Source organism: Haliotis rubra, unplaced genomic scaffold (assembly GCF_003918875.1).
Source record: "Haliotis rubra isolate DU_JTF1 unplaced genomic scaffold, ASM391887v1 Scf6, whole genome shotgun sequence".
In the NCBI taxonomy this organism is placed as follows: domain Eukaryota; kingdom Metazoa; phylum Mollusca; class Gastropoda; order Lepetellida; family Haliotidae; genus Haliotis; species Haliotis rubra.
In genome coordinates this window covers 3589192-3613504 of record NW_025767301.1, presented here as the reverse complement: position 1 = coordinate 3613504, position 24313 = coordinate 3589192, and the positions used below count along the sequence as shown (strand labels likewise).

The 24313-nt window shown below is 39.2% G+C and overlaps 1 long non-coding RNA gene across 1 annotated transcript in view; it reads left to right on the top strand.

The window, feature by feature from the left end:
- The first annotated feature begins 204 nt into the window (after positions 1 to 204).
- LOC124255377 overlaps positions 205 to 24313 on the top strand; it is a 65722-nt gene continuing 41613 nt past the window's right edge. The window contains exon 1 of the long non-coding RNA XR_006892675.1: positions 205 to 306. This is a non-coding gene — a long non-coding RNA (uncharacterized LOC124255377). The remainder of the gene's footprint in view (positions 307 to 24313) is intronic.

Below are 24313 nucleotides of genomic sequence, written 5' to 3'. Positions count from 1 at the left end.
GGCTTTTGATTGAGGTACTTTTTCTACTTCTGATGAACCAACCAAAGTTTAAGCAGCGGCCTTTCTATTAACAGATTTATACGGAACTAGCAATGACAAAAGCTATTAATCCACATCTATCGGCGTCACTATAAGACGGTGAAAAGTGCTTCTGGGAAAGGTGTAATCACACAGAAAAGCATCCCACTGTATCCATGCGCTATGCTTCGGATACCTCATTTCGTTGTTTACAGTGCTCACACTGAACCATATGAAGGTGAATTGTTCCTAATACGAGAACCCGGCGACGTATGGTTGTAAAATGAGGTAGGCACCTTTCGTTTTCACATGTTCGCAAATTCGAAGATATACACGTTTCCAGTTGCAGTAGCCGCCATCTTTGACGAAGAAAATTGTCTCATTATTATGGAAATATAATTTTGATCAATTGTCACCGGAATGATATCGCAGATTGTCACGAATTTCACTCGTTATTATGCATCAAATGTATAATCATATAGTCTGACGTGGAAGTCAGCTTGACCATTTATATCATGTTATCTTTACGCGGACACAGGAACTTTATTCGTTCCAAATCCAAAATGGATGTTTTTCTTTAAAGAACCCAATCCAAACACATCATTGCTTACAATGCTACGACAGTTCATCGAATCAGCTGATAACTAGATAGGTTTATCATTTATGGCTCGGGAGGGGTGATGATGATTTTAAGGGGGATCACCATTTATGTTCTGGGGAGGTAGGGGGTCATGAATGTAATAACAATTATGCTTAATTATGAAGGGGTTCATTGAATTTGCGCAGGAAATGCGGGGTAAGGGGGTGTTCACTTACTTACATACAATTTAGGGGTTGGGGAGGGGTCATTCACATTGCACATGCGTCTCCATAAAAGTCATCATCTAACCCCACCCCCACCCCACCCCCCTAGCCATAAATTATGAACGATCCCTAATGTCAGAATAAATTATGAACGGTCCCTAATATCAGGATAAATTATGAAATATCCCTAATGTCAGAATAAATTATTTTTTTTGTTTAACCATATTTATTTCCAAAAGAGGAACCGGATTGGTAAACAAGCAGTATGTTGCTTATCTGAATACCGCTCCGGAATACAGATAAATTATAGATATAACAATCGTGAGGAGAAAAGCATGATATTAACAAACAATAAACAATAACTTTCTGGAAATGTAACAATCCAAAACTGTAATATAGCCGCTTATAACATTAGAACCATTATTATCGGAAAATATTTAATAGTAAGTGCAATTTCGGTTTTACTATTACAACACAAATCTGCCTGACAGTACAATGAAAGAATGGATAGATTCTAATAATTCAAGATTACCTTTAGTAGATCCATTAGAGTGGCCGTATAGTATTGATTTGATGTCATATCCTTTAGTATAGAAGTGCATTTTATGTCTTATGTCAGAGTAATTAACGCACGAAAAGAAATAGTGAATTGGATCTTCGTAACAATAGCCACAAGAACAAGAGGGATTTGAAGATATAAATCGTTGATATTTATGTGCGTTTAAATCGCTGCAACCGAGCCTGAGGCGTGAATGGATAATCTGACAGAATCTTGATCCAGAGTTTAAATTGAAGTAGTTTTGACTATTATTATTTGACACATTAATCTGTTTCTTAAAACTACCCAAAGTAGCCGATTCTTTATAATCGGTAGACAAAGAATTCCACAATCTTACTGTATCTGGGAGAAATGACTTGGCATAATTTGCACTTTTACTATCGATAGTTTGGAGCTTCAAACGGTCTCGGAAACTGTAGTTTGTAGTGTCAGATACCTTAGGAGGGACGAGATTGCTCAAATATTTTGGAGTTAAATTATTAACCATTTTATAAAAAATGTTAGTTTTGGGATGTGTCTTCGAGTACATAGTGGTTGGAAATTTGTCTCATCATATATTTTGTTATGACTCGTACCGCGAACAGCACCGCAAATAGTTCTAAGTGCATCAAGATTAAGTTTTTCTAGTGTTAGTGCTTGCTTTTTGGTAGAATTGTCCCAGATGTGACAACAATCGTCTAAAATAGGTAAAATAAATTGTTTGAACATTGTTTGTAAAGTTTTACGCGAGAAACTATATTTTAAACCTCTAAGACAGTTTACCATGGGTGCAACCTTTTTGGCGATACCGTTAACATGGTCAGTCCAGGAGCAATCGTGCTGTAAAGTAAGTCCCAAATGTTTATGGCTATTAACGTCTTTAATATTACTATCCTTCATTGTTAAGTTTCGTTTTGGGCTGGGCTGTACTTTACGAGAGAATTGTATAGAATCTGTTTTATTAGGATTAAATGTAACTTGCCATTTGTCAGCCCAATCAGAAATGTTACGTAGATACATTGCTAAGAGAAAGAGCAGTTTCATCAGGATCATCTATTATAGCATAAAGTGATGTGTCATCTGCGAAGAGACGGATATTGCTGTTAATTCCTTCAACGATGTCGTTGATATAAACTATAAACAATAGGGGTCCTAAGACAGAGCCTTGGGGAACCCCGGCTAAGATTGATCTTTGATCAGACGTGTAACCATTTATAACAACTCGCTGAACTCTATTGTCTAGATAACTCTCAAACCATTTCAACAAGTTACCCCCGATACCATAACTTCTTAGCTTATGTATAATACCTTTATGCCAGACCTTGTCAAAAGCCTTACTTACGTCACAAAATACAGCCCTAATTTCCTTACCTCCTATCTAATGCACGCGCTATAAAGTCATACAGGTACGTTAAATGATTTACCGTTGAATCGCCTGGCATGAAACCGGATTGTAAGTTTGTAAGTATTTCATTATCCCTAAAATAATTAAATACATGTTTAAAAATGCATTTTTCGAAATTCTTTGCTACACACCTTGTTAGTGCGATTGGTCGATAGTTAGAACATTCATTTATACTGCCTTTTTGTGTATAGGAACAACTGATGCCTCCTTCCAGATATCAGGAAACGCGTTATTCTTTAATGATAAATTAAAAACTTCAAATAAGGGAACTGCTAATTGTCTTGCATTCATTTTCAGAAATTTATTGTCAATACCATCTAGGCCTATTGCTTTAGTGATATCAACAGAGAAGAGAATATCATGGATTTCTTGCGGACTGAGTGTTAAGTCACATAATGGGTTATCTACCTCTGAACGAATTTCAGGAATATCCCTATTAGGAGCAGCTACTCTTGCCTGATCTGCAAAGAAATCGTTCATAATGTTTGCTGTTTCAGCACTATCATCATATAGTTTATCGTTATGGTTTATCGAGGGAAAAGTATTAATATAGGTGGTGTGTTTACTTTTTATATAATTCTTAACTAAACGCCACCATGATTTTGTACCGTGTTCATTGTTTATTTATTCATCAATTTTATTCATGTACATCTTCTTTGCATTTCTTACCGCGGATATAACTTTATTTCTGCTCAGTCTAAAACTTGCCCTGTCAGATGATGAGTTACGCCTTTTCGCGATTTTATGATGGCGATTGCGTTTACGAATCAATTTACGTACCTCATTATTCATCCAGGGGGCGTCCCATGGCCTTATAGTAACGACTTTATTAGGAATATAACTATCGCATAATTCAAGAATTGCACCAGTCAAGTCGCTTGCGATACAATTAATATTTTCAGAGGCAAAGATAGCATGCCAATCAAGAGTATATAAGGCATTTTTAATACCGTCAAAATCAGCTAGAGTATAATTATGTATTTTCATCTTGTAATTAATCGATTTTGCAATCGACTCATTGATGGTGACATATGCAGGGCAATGATCGCTACATACAGGATATAGAACACCCGATTTTAGTACAGCGCTAACACTTGAAACAAAAATAAGATCAATTAATGTACTAGAACTGGGTGAAAAAATTATGAACGGCCCCTAATGTCAGAATAAATTATGAACGGTCCCTAATGTCAGAATAAATTATGTCAGAATAAATTATGAAGGGTCCCTAATGTCAGAATAAATTATGAAGGGTCCCTAATGTTAGAATATAGAGCCTGGGTGCTGTAGCTCACCTTGGTTGCGACCATACCTATGTCGTCAGGAACGGCTTTATGGAGCACGTGGCCAGGCTCGGAGACTTGGATGATTGTGCAGTTGCTCATGTTATCAATCATTGGACTGTCCACGTTAGACACGGTTAATTACTGGCTGCCGTCATACAGCTCGGGTAGTGCTTTGTTCTGTAAACAACTGTACAGTACAAATGAAAAATCAGGTAAAACGAGTAACAATTAGTCAAACAAAGGCCGGATAATTTTCGTGAACTCTTCGTATTGTTCAAGGACAAGCCGAAAAGCGACCCGTGTCCCTCTAGAAGAATTCATATTGATGTAGGAACAAAAACTATTTTAAACAAGAACGATAACTTGTTTTCAGTTTAATTCCAGTAGAAATAAACATCACAGAGCTAGTCTGATGTAAATGTATTTATATATTATTGATCCACCGCTGCACTGAGTGCAGTGAATGGCTCTCTGTTTGCTGCTCAAGACCAGTCACTTCCTGCTCGTAACCAGCAGTTTGTGATTTGGCCTCCAAATGTAAATATGAAATGCAGATTCTGCAATGAATTTAATGTCCTTGTCAGTGGAAACCCAGCGATGCCGGCATGAGCATAGTACCTTAAGGGGTATGATTAGGTCATTTATTACCCCCTTACACCGTGTTGGAAGCACTTGCTACTGCAGCCTCCAGGAACCATGAGTAGTAGATAACAATGATAATGCACATGGCATGTCGCCATTGGTTACACCTGATTTCCGGTATTGGAAACGGGGCGGTGGGATAGCCTAGTGGTTAAAGCGTTCGCTCGTCACGCTTAAGACCCGGGTTCGATTCCCCACATAGGTACAATGTGTGAAACCCATTTCTGGTATCCTCGTAATATTGCTGGAATACTGCTAACAACGGCGTAAAACTCAATCACGCTACTGGAAACTGTTCCCTTGAGTCCAAACGCCTTTTATGTTTCAATTCTCGTTTGGATACTGGGGACGTTCCGCCTTGGGTTTGCAAATGTCGAACAATACTTCTCCGAAAGAAAGGGGATTTGACTGATCCCAAAACTCCCAACCCATTTCATGTCTGAATACACAATACAAAATGTTTACGGGTGTATTACGGGTATTGTGTCATCATACGGCACCTCCATTGATATAAACAAAATTTAGCAAAATGGCCCAGAAAGGGATGTTGAGGTTGCGAGGATCTATTGTTGGTTAAAACATGATCCTTTAAAAGCATTATGTGAGTTAAGATATTTAGTCACATCGGCAATATTTATCCATATCAGCAAACACTTACTGTCATAAACTCTCAATATGTTGGAAAGACTACATAAATGCTTATGATTCTGTACCTCATGAATGCATTTTGATATTACTGGAATCCTCTGACCTACCTGATCGATTACTGACCAATTTCTCTTAGAAGAGGAGTATTTCAGGGCGATTCTTTAAGTCCTTTGCTTTTCTGTTAAAAGCCTTAACACTAGTTTCTTAACAAGGAGGAAAGTTATTATCACGGACCTCCCCAAGGAGGAAAGTTATTATCACGGACCTCCCCAACACCTCTTACTCATCTTGACAAGGACGATCTTGAACTTATTGGTAAGGGAGAATCCACAATGGAAAAACAGATTCTGCTTGTCGAGTCCTTTTCCTATAACATTGATATGTCCTTAGGGCTCGTTAATTGCAACATTCTTCATCTGAACTGTACAAGATAGAAGAGGCAGGATGAGTCCCTTTACTTTGGGGAGGAGTTATTAACCATCCCGTCGAAGGTCAGGCCTGTACGTACCCAATCGTGATCAATTCGTGTTATTCCGATGTAAGTCGAATATCGACCCGAACCCCTTAAGAAGGACTTTATGTTGGCGCATGAACACTTGAACAACTTCAAACAAGAACAATTACTCTGTTTCTGTGTAATTCCAATAATTATAACACTCGCATATTGCTGCATTTCAAAAACGAAATTTTAAAGTTTTAAAGAGTACGATATGTCTATTCAGTGTAAATCAATCTCTTCAAATTTCCCTGACACTTCAGAATCACAGATAAAATCATTTTTCTTTGACTAGGGAATTACAATAACATTTTTTAGATGTGATATGTCCAAATACTGGAACATATTTACCAATACACAATCAAATATCAGTATCAAGTTTTATAATTCAAATCTTTTAGATTTACTACTTGTATTTCCATAAACCCATTCTATCAGCATTTATTGTTTTTGTTAGAGGGTTTAATAAATAAAGCTAGCTTTTACACTAGAATATGAATTTTCAAAGTTCAAAGTTATGTGTGAAGTTCTTTCACTGTCTGGGCAATGAGTGCAGGGGTCCTGAGGTGGTGATGAATATAAACAGGCTGACTGTGTCAGGATCACCCGAACCCTCTTTGCGATTTTGATATTAATCTGTAAATGATATACAAAAAGGCAAACAACAAGCAGAATCAGTATTTAACTTTTAATGCCGCGAATGAAATGTGTCAACAGTCTATAAGAACAGCCCGCCTGACACATGTAAATGAGCCACAGGAGAGGGTTCACAAGCAAGATCTCACAGGCAGTGTGCTCACCTTGTATATAGACGCAGGCCCGGCACCTTCGCCTCATTGAGGTCACTAGGTCCTGGGGAAGATCAGCCCACATCCGAGGAAGGATTTGGCTGAGTTCTTGCAGCATTTTTGATGATTCGGATGATGTCGTAAGCATTGTTCCATTTCATCCTGGACGTGTTCAAATGGTGACAAATCAGGGGATCTTGCGGGCCATGGTAACACATTAAAGACCACATATACTCTAGGGGGGTAGAAATACATAAATCATTTATTGGCATTGTTATAAATGAAACCCCCTCATTAACACTGCTCATTTCAACATTTAATTAACTTAAATCGACCTTTTTGACAACAGTGCACAATTCTCTCCCGCGAACGAACTTTCAACCAATCAGAGGGGCGCGTCTCCATGACGTAATGTGGGGTATGCATGTGAGGGGCGCTGTAGAATCCATGTACATTTCCGAGGGTAAATTATCTTGTTTACAGGTTTGTCTAAACCTGAAATTGTGACAGTTGTTGTGAAATATGCAAGCTTTATGTTTTCTACTGTCATTTAATCTTGTCGCCTGCTTTGCCTAGCTTCCGAGTTACAGCTTGTTTTCACGGACGAATCTGTCAAAATCGCTTGTTATCATAAAGTCACCTGTTAGCTAGGTCTGGCTTTTGTTTCCCAATTTACTCGGGTGTTAAAAATTTATGTCAAGTGATATAAATATGGTCAATTCAGTTGGTTGGCATTTCGGAACAAAGCAGACTCTTACATGACCGGAAGTAATTCAGACAGCGACAATCTTTCCATTCAATCTTCAATGAAGAAACAATCGCTAGGCCTTTTTGTTCAAGCCAGACGCTTGTATTAGTGAAAACGATGATCAGCCTCGCTCATCATGGTTACAGAAAGAAGATCGACTAGTACCTACATAGTGGTGAGTGGACGTTAACCACGTGAATGTAGCAAGAAATTTAGCGCGCAATATTGTCACTTCGACTCCCACCTCGCTTCCGTGGAAAAATCATTATGTTACAAGTTGTGTCATGCAAAATCTTTTTGGTCATGATTCAAATACATATCTAACTACGAGTAGAAAGTAGTTTTTATTATTTAACTTGATGAAAACAAACCATAATCTCATTGATTCTCGAACATACTTTAGCCCGTCTTTTAAAAATCTGCCAGTCTGAGAATAAATGCTATTACAACTGATTACCAGGGGCAGCATAATTTTCACGTTTGCATATTTGGAGAGAGCGTTTCCTCGGGTTTCAAACAATGTATAACATGCATAGATATGACAAGTGCAAGGCTTCCAAAATGCGGGCGACTTCCGACGGAGGCTGGGTGGAACAATCTTTTTCCACCGGGACCTACGTGGAAGAAAAACACACAGCTTAAAATCACAGAAACCTTAATTGCTCGGCTATACATTTGCATAAAAACAAACGGAAACATTCTCCGTGTAGCTCCAGGATCCAGCTATCCAAGGACACGCAGCATGCGCGTGTAAGGCGATTTATGCAGCTCCCAAGGGAGCCGTGCTGAAATAGGTGATACAATCTGGGAGGTTTGTTTTCACCGAGTTACAAGATCAAAACTACTTTTTACTGGTAGTAAAACATGTACTTGATTGATGGCCAGTAGGATTTTGCATTTCTCTCTTGGAAGCGAGGTGGGTGTCAATATAATACTACTTCAATATTATTTTCACTTCGACCACAACCTCACTTCCGAGGAAGAAATCGTTATGTTACAAGTTGTGTCATTCAAAATCCTTTTGCTCATCAATCATACACATATTTTACTCCAACTAGTATGTAGTTTTGATTTTCTGACTCGACGAATACGTCGAGAAATCAGAAAACTTACGAGCTTGTTACACACTTTATATACATCTAACTGAAAATCCTTCCTCACCAAACGTCACTGCTGGTTCGCTGCGGTGCCTCTGGCGACAGAGTTACGTAACCTGTCTGTGGTTTCGTTGGCGGGCGAGAGTGAAGCAGACGACTTTTGGCAACTATTAATCGCTCGGTATTGATTAATTACAAGTTTTTTTAAGTATGAATTTGGTGTTCCACTTAAGACTAACGACAAGTCTTTCATATGTAATGGTTAAAAGAGTACCAAAAACCCAAGTTTATGCGTTCTTGAGCATTGTTCTGAATAAGATAGCAGCTCAAACAGGTGTTGTTAACAATATGTTGATGTTTTGGTGTCAGAATTGGCTGTACGGACTGTAAGGGTTGCTGACTGGAACCTGTGTCGGAGATGCGTGGTTCGAAACCATCAGTCTTAACTTGGGGACGTTACTGATGAGAAGCAATTACTGAAACGGTCTATAACTTGTTTGTTTTGCGAAAAAACAATCGCCATAAGTGCCAAATGATGTATCTGAGGACGTTGAATCGGCGAGATATGAGACTATCATTTGTTCCAGAACTATGAATAGAGGTGGGTGTTTTTGCTTTAGTTAACACTGCATTGGGTGAAAACGATAAGCGTTTGGTTGTCTGAAAACTGAACATTGATGGCCATTTTCTCGAATAGGTCGTGTTTCTTGCACATTTCGTGCATTGCCAACAACAACTTTACTTCGAGTATTTTAAAACAGCCTTTCTCTGGTTCAAATCTAAACAGTCCTTCACATGATTACTAATGAAGAAATTCCATGTTATACTAACTTTTGCCTCTGAGTAACCGTGGAAAACATACTAACGCAATTATTCTGAGCTGTCCATCGTGTATTACCTAATGTTTATTTCTAAATGCGGTTACAGACAATATTTGAATGTTTATGCAAATTAACTTCCTCACATTTCCCTGTGTGAATCATTTTGCTTCCATATTTGTTCACCTCTGTCACAAGTCCTAATATAGGTATATCTTTGCCAGTACAAAATCAAAAGGGCGCTTGTCCAGTTGACTGAAAATTGTATGTGACCCCTGGCTTAGTGGCTTAACCTTGTTGGAATTTTGAAACATATAAAATATATAGATCAACTCATCAAACTAAAATATCCCAATGAAGTTAAATATACTACCCATCTAAAGTTTAGACTCACTTAAAACACTCACTATATGTTATGTATATATATGTGGTTACATCGAAGATAAATTTCTCCACTAATTTGGGGAACCAACTACAAACCTTATGTAGATGAATTGCACGAGGATCATGCATCAAATTGCTGAAAAGCATGTGCAAATATCGTGCATGTGAACAGCCGCATTTTGGTGTAAAATTTTGTTAGGAATTCGCCAATTTTCACATAGTTTCATCATTTATTGAACTCATGACAATAATCCTTTCAATGTTACGAATTTGTTTTACAATACAACAGTTCATGTGTAAACAGTACATCTAAACAGCATGAGTCAACCGCCGAAAACAAGTATTTTTTTTGAACACTTCGCCTGTCAGTAATGCACTATATGGCTATTGGACGGGGCGGAATACATTGAGAAAAACCAGATATACTCAACAGAATCAGAAAACTGATACCCACATTGTGGTAGTACCTGTGAGGATGGTAATTCTTTTACGTTTCTTGCCATATACATGAAATGAAAGCAGTTTGAACGTGGTCTTGGCGCCCGACGTGAAACATTTGGTCATAAAACGTAAATAAGCGTAATGAACATAACAATCCCAATCCCCCAACAATCCTTGATTAAGGAGACAAGTGACAGCGCCGCAACTGCCTCTGCATAAAGATTCAGAGTGACAAAAACTCTACTGAGTACACAAGTCTGTTTGACAAACGGGACGATTTCAGTTTTCAAATAGACAACTTTCCATTCGTGTCGAGCAATATTCCAACAGCTCCAGCAGCTCTTTTTAAGAAGATTTCAAAGAGCGTTATAACACACCTGCGGAATCTCATTTCCTAGGAAATGACCTAGCTGGGGTTGAACCAGCCTGGACGGATGTAGCTGGCCTTTCTTGACCTGAGTTACTGGCCTAAAGTGCCCTGACCATTCCTGAGACAATAACCGTACTCTTGGATCTAGCTGGGGTTGAACCAGCCTGGACGGATGTAGCTGGCCTTTCTTGACCTGAGTTACTGGCCTGAAGTGCCCTGACCATTCCTGAGACAATAACCGTACTCTGGGATCTAGCTGGGGTTGAACCAGCCTGGACGGATGTAGCTGGCCTTTCTTGACCTGAGTTACTGGCCTGAAGTGCCCTGACCATTCCTGAGACAATAACCGTACTCTGGGATCTAGCTGGGGTTGAACCAACCTGGACGGATGTAGCTGGCCTTTCTTGACCTGAGTTACTGGCCTGAAGTGCCCTGACCATTCCTGAGACAATAACTGGCCTGAAGTGCCCTGACCATTCCTGAGACAATAACCGTACTCTGGGATCTAGCTGGGGTTGAACCAGCCTGGACGGATGTAGCTGGCCTTTCTTGACCTGAGTTACTGGCCTGAAGTGCCCTGACCATTCCTGAGACAATAACCGTACTCTGTGACCTAGCTGGGGTTGAACCAGCCTGGACGGATGTAGCTGGCCTTTCTTGACCTGAGTTACTGGCCTGCAGTGCCCTGACCATTCCTGAGACAATAACCGTACTCTGTGATGAACCGAGAAACGATCTTCCAATGTTGCAGCCTGTTGTAACTTGTCTGCCTCCTGTTCGTCCAATAGGTCTCCATCACAACATTCACAAATCTCCAAACAAAAACAGCTGCATCAACGTCTAAACTCTTGAACCTCCTACGACAAACACTACCTATCAAACAGCTTCGTCTTCTCCACACACCTATGCCCACCGTGTTTCTCTCACTGCCTAATGGTTAGAGCGTCCGCCCGGAGAGCGGAAGGTCGCGGGTTCGATCCCCGACCGCGTCAAACCAAAAGACGTTAAAATATGGTACTTGCTGGTCCCTGCCTGGCGCTCGGCATTAATGGGTACAACAAGGACTGGTCGGCTCGGAGTCAGTATAATGTGTCTGAGTGGGGTATTCATGCTTCACTGCGGCATGGTATCTCAGTGGGTTAGCACTTTAAAACCAGCTTAAGTCTGGGCTAGTACAAGCAGCCGCACATACACGTATACACGCATGCACGTCGTCATATGAGCGACGTTAAACCCGTTAAACCCAATTTCACCTCACCTCATGTTTGTTTGTTTGTTTGTTTGTTTGTTTGTGCGTGCATGCATGTATGACATATATGTATTACTGCAGTGGACACTCGGTATTCCAGGCGGTGTCCTTTCAAATTACATTTTACTGATGACCTAAACTCTGGGTACATGAATCCCAGTCAGGGAATCAAGTCCTATATATACTGACCCGTGAAGATCCGCGTTAGAATATTGATCTTCAGTAACCCATGCTTGTCGTAAGAGGCGAGAACGGGATCATGTGGTCAGGCTCGCTGACTTGGTTGACACATGTCATCGTGTCCCAATGTATGTATGTATGTATGTATGTATGTATGTATGTATGTATGTATGTATGTATGTATGTATGTATGTATGTATGTATGTATGTATGTGTGTATGTATGTATGTAGATGTATGTGTGTGTGTATCCTGTGTGTGTGTGTTTTATGTGCGTGCGTGGTGTGCATGCAAATAATAAAATATGTAAACCAAAATGTGTGTGTACGTATGTCTGTGTGGGAGTGTGTGTATATGTTTCTGGGTGGGTATGTGTATGTATGCAGCTGTTAGCGCTGGGCAAGTAGAGTAATCATAGATCACGTCGGAGAAGGAGGCCTCAGTTGGACCTCGTCTAACTCGCCATATGTACAGCAAGCCTTCACGGAACGTATTGAACTGTGTAGTGGAGCAAATGTCGATAACTGTCAACAAGCCTGTAACTAGGCTCCTTGAAGCATCCAGGGACGGTAACCAAGGTGTCAAGCTCTTGGAAGGAGATTGTACAATAAACAGTTAAGAGAGGCAACTATATATGAGCTGCTGTTTGAGTATCACCATGGGTTAGCAGACCATTATATGGGTTTTCATTAAATTTGCTACCACTAACAACCATGAAAGCTAAGCAATACATACTCTGGCATAACATCATAAAGTTATGATGACTGAGGTATATTTGTAACCCCTCTAGATTTTGCTTATGGAAGGGAAGCGGTTAAGTAACACCATAGGTTATCAGACCATTATATGAGTTTTTCATTAAATTTGCTACCACTAACAACCATGAAAGCTAAACAATACATACTCTGGCATAACATCATAGAGTTATGATGACTAAGGTATAGTTCAATCCCTCTAGGTTTTGCTTATTGAAGGGAAGCATAAGTTGCATAATAACTTTTCGGCGTTACACACATATGATAAAAGCACACTTAGATTTACAGAGTTAATTGATGCGACTACTTCCGGCCGACGTTCATCCCCGATCAATACCCCGCCGCCGAGTACACTGAGTCATCTGGAACATATCGATGTGTCTCATACTGGAGATAGACACGTATATTACAGCGGGTAATCCGTCCGCGGCATGCATGTAGCATTACTGTCGACCTGGCTTTAGTCTGCGTGGCCGTTCGTCGATACAGTAATACACATTCACTGGTTCGTTTGCACTTTGAGCGTTCCAATCAGGTTCTGTTTACATACGATGAGCAAGTAGGCCTATATTCCTGAATTGTACATCTGATTTCTTGAACAATATCCTATCACGGAGGAAGGAAGTAAGGGTTCTGTTTCCAGATCGGTTCTAGGGGATTAGTGATTATATTAAAAATATAAATATATAATCCTGAGTATTCATGAGAGACAGAGAGAAACACACACACACAGAGACAGAGAGAGATTGATTATATCATAAATATAATATAAAATCCTGAGTATTCATGAGGGAGAGAGAAAAACACAGAGAGAGACAGAAAGATATTGATTATATCATAAATATAAATGTAAAATCATGAGTATTCATGGGGGAGAGAGAGATTACATTATACATATAAATATAAAATCCTAAGTATCCAAGAGAGAGAGAGAGAGGGATTACATTTTATTACTTACGAGGTCGAACATATCGGGGTTCATATTTTTCATACGATGCCCTAGGGCAAAATATCACATTGACATGGTGACGTGACGTCATGAACAAGGCTATGACGTCACGTTTCTTCTGTGACGTTGCGTTCTACATGCGGCTACTGCGGGTAATGGTAATAAACAGAATATTATATTCGTGCCCATATCATACTATGTTTACGACACTCGTGCCTAAATATCGTAATAAATATCATAATATCGTCTATATACATATAGATAAAAAAAACCCTGAGTATCCATGAGAGAGAGGGGGAGAGAGAGAGAGAGAGAGAGAGAGAGAGAGAGGGGGAGCATCCGTCATATGTATAGTCCCAGTGTTTACCGTTATGTACAGATCGATGTCAGCCCGCTGCATGACACTGACCAGCTGCTATTGGTGACACTCAATATATCAGCTGATCGTAGCCAAACTATTAATAACAAACATTCACATTGATCCACACGAGACACCACCGTGTCTTTCTATATCCATTGTGGGGGTACTATAGTAGGATCATAGGATCATTACCTGTTAATAGCAAATCCCCTGCAGTGACGTTAAAAGAGTGTTATTACATAGGATATTCGGACACGCCTATGTCATTGTGACGTAAGTGCAATAAGCTTGAGAGAAGTGTTTACTTGTTTATGACAGCATTATAATTCGGAAACAAAGGAATGGGTGTGAATCATTCGCTCGAGCGGCTAAAGAGGAATATATTATATTTTACCTGAAATTTTAGGCCATTATTCTAGTATAAGGGACCGATGGGGATGATTCCCAACAGGCAGATCTCTGTTCATCTGCGTGGCAAGTATGTTATGTTAATTACATCAGGTATTTCTGAATTAACTGATCTTGTGAGTGAGTGGGTTTGATTTAACGATGGATCAGTATGTCGGTCTGTTTAATGCGGGAGGAAGGACCGAAATGCGTAAGTGTGGTTTCCGCTGATTTTAACAATATTCCTGAAATATGACAGGTTACAATCCACGAGCATGGATACGGTCAAGATAAACCTAAATACATAATCCAGATGAACGAGGATTAGAACATTAGTTCCTGGCGAGCCAAAGGGCCGCAACTCTCTCCAGCGAATTGTGCCTGAGACTCGGTCAATGTGCCACCCCACCCACATCAACACCACCAAGAGCACCATCGTCGCCGCCATCATCATCAGCAGCATCAGCATCATCATCATCATCATCTCCCCCACCATTCCCCATCTCTCGCACCTGACCAGGAGCTGTGAGGCGATATGAGATAACATGAAAATCCCTGTAGGCCCCTAATTATTGACACGATAATTTGCGAATAATCCATTCTTTAGGTGTGAGCATATTAATGATGCCCAGTAGCCAAGGACGTTGCCGTCAATAACCAGTCAGCGGTCAGAATGAAATAACTACTACATTCTGTTGAACTCGATATGTAGATCTGTGGTATGCATCATGTCTGCCCATGGTTCCAACAAGGGAGAAATGCTCTCAGCAGTTATCGACAAGTGATGGTATGTTGAACTGTACAGCGATGTCACGTGCCCCGCGCCACGTGGCTCAGGGGGATCAGAGGCATAGCAGCAAACAAAGGTTACGCTGGTCATTTGTTGTTTTCCTTGCATATATGAATAAGTACTCTTGTAATACAAGTAACAGTGACAAGTTCAGCATAAGGTCAAGGAAAGATCAGCTGATCAGTGATCACAAGTTCACTATGACGAGTGTTAGTTTAGGGCAACCCAGAAGACAAATACTGAAGTGATTTATTGGTGGGCTAAAGATCAAGGGAGCGGCCATTTATTACAGGAGGGGTGAGAGAGTGGGGTGGTTGGGGAGTCTGAGGTTCTTGGTGCACTATTGTTGTGAAAAGATTGACCTTCCCCAAAGCCTTACAATATTTTGTGGCCCTCGCGATATCGCTGTACATTTTTGCATCTTTCAAATAAAATGTAGGAGCAATAAAAAAAACCATACTACACGGTAGCGTTATAGCTTACCTTGTTTTAACTCCGACACAACGTGTTTCTAAATATGCATACAATATTAATATAGTTTAATTTTATAATTAAATATTCTAAGCATTATATAATTTTAATATGCATGCATGTTAATCAAAGCTGAAGAAGTCCAGAAATGAATGATACCATTGTTATGCGAGAGCTTTGGTTATAATAAGCTATGCTGGCTCAGTTAGCAGAATAATACCAATAAGAGCACTATTCAACTTCAGCAAAGCCATACCAGTGAGAACATGGTTTTAATTCACCAATGCCATACCGATGAGAACACTGGCTATATCCAGGAACACTATACCAATGAAAGCACTTGTCAAATTCCGCGAAGCTATACCAAAAATGTACTGGTTAAATCACCATCACAATACCAATGAGAGCTTTGGTAAAATTCAGCAAAACTTAAGTAACGGTCACATTGAACAAAGCATTACCAGTCACAGTGCCCGTGTAATCAACAAGCTCTATACCCATTTGAGCACTTGTTAAATTCAGTGAGCGCACTGGTTAAATCATGAAACTCAATACCAGTGAGAGCTCTGGATAGATCAGGAAAGCTGCACCTAAGAGAGCTCTGGTTAGAAGGGGAAATTTATACAATTGAGAGCTGCAGAAGAGGGAAGGCTTTAATGAAATAAAGTCAAACACGCAAACCTGAAAGAAACATACGAAAACAAGCACACAAAAAATGTCCTTCCTTTTTACATACTGCAACAAACACCAATGGTGGAAGGTACCAGTCCAAACTATCAAACTTCTGCAAAGTTAGGAAGTGCATCTGTTTCATCACAAGTGCTGCATGAAGATGCTAACATGAATTAAGTTAAAGAAATAAAGTCCACTAGGCTATTCTCAGGTAAGATAAAGCATTAGATGGGTAACTCTTACCTTGGGTCTGCAGCAGCAAACGTCGTGACATCTCTTCCTCACCCAGATGAATGACGTTGAAGTTTTATACATTGTCTTGATCTACCTTGCATAAATAACATCTGATTTCAGGGAATGCCCATTCTGAAACAGAGGGGAACTGACGGGGAATGGGAACGCGATGCACGCATTTATGTCAACACATACGCCGGTCACGTGGCCATGAACATGCCCTAGACTAATAGTTTATTATCAGTTATTATCATTATTTTATCTTATCACAATCTTACTTTGAAGTGCCGTGCAATGGAATAACTTGGTATGTACGTCTGACACGACCAGATATAGCCTAATACTAATCGGTCCATATCCACAAATAGAAAGGTTAGATCAGCATATGTATCAGGTCCTATACCTAACACACGTGCACTGTTTCACATGGCACCGTTGACAAACATGATACAACGTTCAAGCTAGAAAAATGCGTTTGGGGGACACGTGTCGGTTATTATGATGTGTTCGAGCGAATGTGACAATGTTCCCCGACACCCGCAAACACTGCTCTTGATAAAACAAAACGGCAATGTTTTGACAGTAAAATGAGCCCTGATGTTGCATATTTTCACCCCCGGAATATTACTAATATGGAACAGCTCCATGTGCCGAAAATAACATTACCATACAAGCCAAGAACACAGACAAAGCGAAATCACTTCGCCCGAATACAACATTGATTGGAGAGACATTGCGGACATTAACGGAATCCCACGAAACCGTTCATCACGTGCAACACCGCACGTGCCCGTCCCCCTTCATCCAACCATCTCGCAGACGATCCTGCTTTAATGATTTCATTATTGATTTTCAGGGGCATTACGGCAAGCGGCTACGCACACACAGTACCCTGCCCTTTCAGACGCTGAGTTCATTCATATCTTCTTCATGGTGAGCTATTCCAATGTTGAACAGAATTAGAGAATATCCCATAATATTTCACACAGTAATAAAACATTAAACCAGTTAAGTGGCGTTATGTTCTTAGCAGTGACATGTGCCAAGAGACGGTTGTAACACCGGGGAAAGTATGTGACTAGCATTAAAGGTATCGTATATTTAAGTATATTATATCATAACTGACTTGACCAGTAGCTCTATAGAAGTAGTTCATGTGTGTTAAATAGGATTTAATAGAAGGGTTGTATATTGGGGGATTGCACGTGTATAAAAGGCTGATGTGCTGCTTTGCCAATACCATTGGATAGTGACACAATTAGAAGTGCAACATCCAGGGGCACCCCAACCCCCACCCTCTCCCTAGAAACAAATCTTTCCTGAGGATCATTTCCCCCGACTTCAGAATTCAGGTGCACACAGACCCCCTTCCCTCTCAAAACCCCCACTACCACCATACACACATCCATATAGTGTGCAACTTGGTCGACTGTGTTCAATAGTTAGTGGGTTTTAGGGGCTGATGTTGTGGTGACGCTGTGTAGCTACTAATGCATTAATTTGGCAAACTGAGAATCACGTGTATGTTCGCCCGTGCCGAAGATTTTTCATGGCGTTTCCTGGTCACCATTTCGTATCTTGGTCAAGGCACTCGTTTTTCGTTTGAAACAGGTATTTTTCGGTCATTAATTCAAGCAATGTTGTTTTTAAAAAGGGAGAAAGCAAAAACATAGTTTATCACATTTGCTGTAGCACCCCCAGCAGTCCAGTGAAAGATTGGATTGCATGTCGAAGAAAAAACATCGATGAAATTTGTCTTTGCCGATAGACCTTATATGAATATAAACATATATTGTATAGATGGACGTTTTCAAACATATCACAATTCGAGACTTGATGGATTGTTTAAAACACATTCATCTTTGAGCTGAATAACTGCAGTGTGATTCTGGTATAGGCACTACTCGAGAACTTGAAGAGGTATTTACCTTGGCCTGTGTGAGGTATCTTCCTTCAATGTATATATGTATATATGAAAAAAAGTTGTTAAATATTGGCGTAAAATATGTAAAATGCCCGATTCTAGATTTGTAAAGAAATGTTATAAAATGTTAGTTTTAGACTCTGTAAATGGTAAAACAAACTGGGCATAAAAAAAAAAGAAGAAAAATATTCTTTACTCTATAGATTTGGCTATATGTGGGAACAGCAGCAAAATGTATGTAATGTTGATAAATTCATATCAGAATTTGTTTTAGACTAAGAGCAAGTTATGAACACAAATGGCACACGTCACTTGTAAACAGTCCTAAAATTTCACTTTATTCTCGTTTTAAAATGCCACTAAATGTTGAATTTTGCAAAAATTATTTATCCATTTCAAAATTCCGATTGGCCCTTGCTAAATTCAGATGTTCTTCACACCGCCTCCAAATTGAAACCGGTCGATATATTAATCAACCCAGAACAAAAAGATTATGTTTTGTATGTAAATATAACATTATTGAAAATGGATCTGAGATGTTTGTGTTTACCACATAAATTCTATTCAAATCCCACTATTCAAACGTTTAATATTCTCATGTCAACTGGCAATCCAGATATTGGAAAAAACCTAGCTATTTATATACACAATGCAATGAAACTTGGAGATTCACACCTATGCCAATAATATCATATTTCCTTTTGTATATTTTGTAATTTGACTTATTGTCTTTTTAACTATATATGCACATATGTACCGCTCTGAAATCCTGAAATGTAGCCTTGGCCTATGGCCTCCACTACAAAGAAAAAAAAGATTGATTAATCCTTCAAAGAGACAACGTGGCACCGTTAGATCTGAACCAACCTATGGTCAAGTCTCTGAGCAAAAATATAGACAAAACTCATGTTGTATCATAAAGCTACTGTGACTCTCGATTATCTGCAGAAGAATATTCATTGCAAAATAATGCGGGAAAGTCATTTAAGCATTGCTAATGACACATGGTTATAGTAAAGGTCTTGTTAATGACCGTTATTTAAATACTGAGAGGCAGTTTAAAAGTACTTTTAATGTAGATATGTGCGCTCCTACCCTGTCTGCAATGCTAAAGCCCTAAATGAAGCAAGTCTAGATTTTCTCAGGTTCAGGAATCTGAATCAGCCAACTCACTGGGTCTCCTTTTCAATTTCGAAGGAACCCTGTCTGCAATGCTAAAGCCCTAAATGAAGCAAGTCTAGATTTTCTCAGGTTCAGGAATCTGAATCTGCCAACACACTAGGGCTCCTTTTCAATTTCGAAGGAATTATTTATTTCTATCAAAATGATACATAGCGTCAGTCAAGACAGAATAACGTCATTTCATAATCTGAAGGGTCACTTAGCACAATAGTGTTATTTTATAGTCAGAGGGTTCACTGGACAAAATATTGTTATTATTGCATGGTCTGAAGGGTCACTTAACACAATAGTGTTATGTTTATAGTCAGAGGGTTCACTGGACACAATAGTGTTAAATATTGCATATTATGATATAATCAGAGAGCCATACATACTGCCGAGAGTATTTCTGTGTGCAAAGTAAAGTTATGATATAATCAGAGAGCCATACATACTGCCGAGTGTATTTCTGTGTGCAAAGTAAAGTTATGATATAATCAGAGAGCCATACATACTGCCGAGAGTATTTCTGTGTGCAAAGTAAAGTTATGATATAATCAGAGAGTCATACATACTGCCGAGAGTATTTCTGTGTGCAAAGTCAGGTTATGATATAATCAGAGAGCCATACATACTGCCGAGAGTATTTCTGTGTGCAAAGTCAGGTTATGATATAATCAGAGAGTCATACATACTGCCGAGAGTATTTCTGTGTGCAAAGTCAGGTTATGATATAATCAGAGAGCCATACATACTGCCGAAAGTATTTCTGTGTGCAAAGTCAGGTTATGATGATAATCAGAGAGCCATACATACTGCCGAGAGTATTTCTGTGTGCAAAGTCAGGTTATGATATAATCAGAGAGCCATACATACTGCCGAGTATTTCTGTGTGCAAAGTCAGGTTATGATATAATCAGAGAGTCATACATACTGCCGAGAGTATTTCTGTGTGCAAAGTCAGGTTATGATGTAATCAGAGAGCCATACATACTGCCGAGAGTATTTCTGTGTGCAAAGTCAGGTTATGATATAATCAGAGAGCCATACATACTGCCGAGAGTATTTCTGTGTGCAAAGTCAGGTTATGATATAATCAGAGAGTCATACATACTGCCGAGAGTATTTCTGTGTGCAAAGTAAAGTTATGATATAATCAGAGAGCCATACATACTGCCGAGAGTATTTCTGTGTGCAAAGTCAGGTTATGATATAATCAGAGAGTCATACATACTGCCGAGAGTATTTCTGTGTGCAAAGTCAGGTTATGATATAATCAGAGTTACATACTGCCGAGAGAGTATTTCTGTGTGCAAAGTCAGGTTATGATATAATCAGAGATCATACATACATACTGCCGAGTAAGGTATTTCTGTGTGCAAAAAGTCAGGTTATGATATAATCAGAGAGCCATACATACTGCCGAGAGTATTTCTGTGTGCAAAGTCAGGTTATGATATAATCAGAGAGCCATACATACTGCCGAGAGTATTTCTGTGTGCAAAGTCAGGTTATGATATAATCAGAGAGCCATACATACTGCCGAGAGTATTTCTGTGTGCAAAGTCAGGTTATGATATAATCAGAGAGCCATACATACTGCCGAGAGTATTTCTGTGTGCAAAGTCAGGTTATGATATAATCAGAGAGTCCATACATACTGCCGAGAGTCATATTTCTGTGTGCAAAGTCAGGTTATGATATAATCAGAGAGCCATACATACTGCCGAGAGTATTTCTGTGTGCAAAGTCAGGTTATGATATAATCAGAGAGCCATACATACTGCCGAGAGTATTTCTGTGTGCAAAGTCAGGTTATGATGTATAATCAGAGAGTCATACATACTGCCGAGAGTATTTCTGTGTGCAAAGTCAGGTTATGATGTAATCAGAGAGTCATACATACTGCCGAGAGTATTTCTGTGTGCAAAGTCAGGTTATGATATAATCAGAGAGCCATACATACTGCCGAGTATTTCTGTGTGCAAAGTCAGGTTATGATATAATCAGAGAGTCATACATACTGCCGAGAGTATTTCTGTGTGCAAAGTCAGGTTATGATATAATCAGAGAGTCATACATACTGCCGAGAGTATTTCTGTGTGCAAAGTCAAGTTATGATATAATCAGAGAGCCATACATACTGCCGAGAGTATTTCTGTGTGCAAAGTCAGGTTATGATATAATCAGAGAGCCATACATACTGCCGAGAGTATTTCTGTGTGCAAAGTCAGGTTATGATATAATCAGAGAGTCATACATACTGCCGAGAGTATTTCTGTGTGCAAAGTCAGGTTATGATATAATCAGAGAGTCATACATACTGCCGAGTATTTCTGTGTGCAAAGTCAGGTTATGATATAATCAGAGAGCCATAATCAGAGAGTTTGTGCAAAGTCAAGTTATGATGATATAATCAGAGAGCCATACATACTGCCGGAGAGTATTTCTGTGTGTGCAAAGTCAGGTTATGATATAATCAGAAACATACTGTCAGGTTATGATATAATCAGAGAGCCATACATATTTCTGTGTGCAAAGTGTTATGCAATCAGAGAGTCATACATACTGATATAAAGTCAGATGATATAATCAGACATACATACTGCCGAGAGTATTTCTGTGTGCAAAGTCAAAGTTATGATATAATCAGAGAGCCATACATACTGCCGAGAGTATTTCTGTGTGCAAAGTCAGGTTATGATATAATCAGAGAGCCGAGAGTACAAAGTAAGGTTATGATATAATCAGAGAGCCATACATACTGCCGAGAGTATTTCTGTGTGCAAAGTCAGGTTATGATGTAATCAGAGAGCCATACATACTGCCGAGAGTATTTCTGTGTGCAAAGTAAAGTTATGATATAATCAGAGGGTCATACATACTGCCGAGAGTATTTCTGTGTGCAAAGTAAAGTTATGATATAATCAGAGAGTCATACATACTGGCGAGTGTATTTCTGTGTGAAAAGTCAGGTTATGATATAATCAGAGAGCATACAGACTGGCGAGTGTATTTCTGCAAACTATATGTCCAAAGTAAACTTATGATATTTTCAGAGAGTTATACAGACTGGGGAGTGTATTTCTGTGAGCAAAGTCAACTTATAAGATAATCATAGATTTGTACATACTAGCGAGAGTATATCTGTGTGCAAAGTCAGGTTATGACATAATCAGAGAACCATACATGCTGCCGAGTGTATTTCTGCAAACACTATGTACAAACTCAGCTTATGACATAATAAGAGAGTCAAACATACTTACGACTGTATTTCTGCAAACACCATGCACAAAGTCAGCTTATAACATAATCAGAGATTTGTACATACTTGTTATTGTATTTTCTTCATGTATTTCTACAAACACAATGTGCAAAGTCAGCTTATGATATAATCAGAGAGTTAAACATACTGGCTAGTGTATTTCTATGTGCAAAGTCAACGTATGACATGATCAGAGAGTCATATATTCTGTCGAATGTATTTCTGTGAACACAATGTGCAAAGTCAGCTTGTGATATAATCAGAGATTTGTACATACTGGCGAAAGCATTTGTGTGTGCAAAGTCAGGTTATGACACAATGAGAGAATTTTGCAGACCGACGAGAGTATTTCTGTGTGCAAAGTCAAGCTATAACAGAATCAGAGAGTTGTGCACTCTGGCGATTGTATTTCTGTATTCAAAATCAGCCTATGATATAATCGGAGAGTTATAAACACCGGCGAGAGTATTTCTGTGTTCAAAGTCAAGTTATAGCATAATTAGAGAGTCACACATGCTGGCGATAGTATTTCTACAAACACTGTGTGAAAATCAGCTTATGATATAATCAGAGAGCCATACATACTGGCGAGTGTATTCCTGTGTGAAAAGTCAAGTTATAACATAATCAGAGAGGTGCGCAGACTGGCGAATGTATTCCTGTGTGCAAAATTACCTTTTGACATAATCAGAGAGTCATACATATTGACGAGTGTATTTCTGCAAACAATGTGTGCAAAGTCATCTTATAATATAGTGAGAGAGTTGTGCAGACTGGGGAGTGTATTTCTGTGAGCAAAGTCAGATTATGATACAATCAGAAAGTCATACCCACTGGCGATAGTATTTCTGTGTGCAAAGTCAGGTTTTTGACATAATGAGAGCGCCATACATATTGGCGAGTGTATTTCTGCAAACACTATGTGAAAAGTCAGCATTTGACATAATCAGAAATTTGTACATACTGGCGAGTGTATTTCTACAAACACTATGTGCAAAGTCAGCTTATGACATAATCAGATATTCATGCATACTGGCGAGTGTATTTCTGTGTGCAAAGTCAGGTTATGATATAATCAGAGAGTTATACAGACTGGCGAGTGTATTTCTGTGTGCAAAGTCAGGTTATGATATAATCAGAGAGTTATACATACTGGCGAGTGTATTTCTGTGTGCAAAGTCAGGTTATGATATAATCAGAGAGTTATACAGACTGGCGAGTGTATTTCTGTGTGCAAAGTCAGCTTATAATATAGTGAGAGAGTTGTGCAGACTGGGGAGTGTATTTCTGTGAGCAAAGTCAGATTATGATACAATCAGAAAGTCATACCCACTGGCGATAGTATTTCTGTGTGCAAAGTCAGGTTTTTGACATAATGAGAGCGCCATACATATTGGCGAGTGTATTTCTGCAAACACTATGTGAAAAGTCAG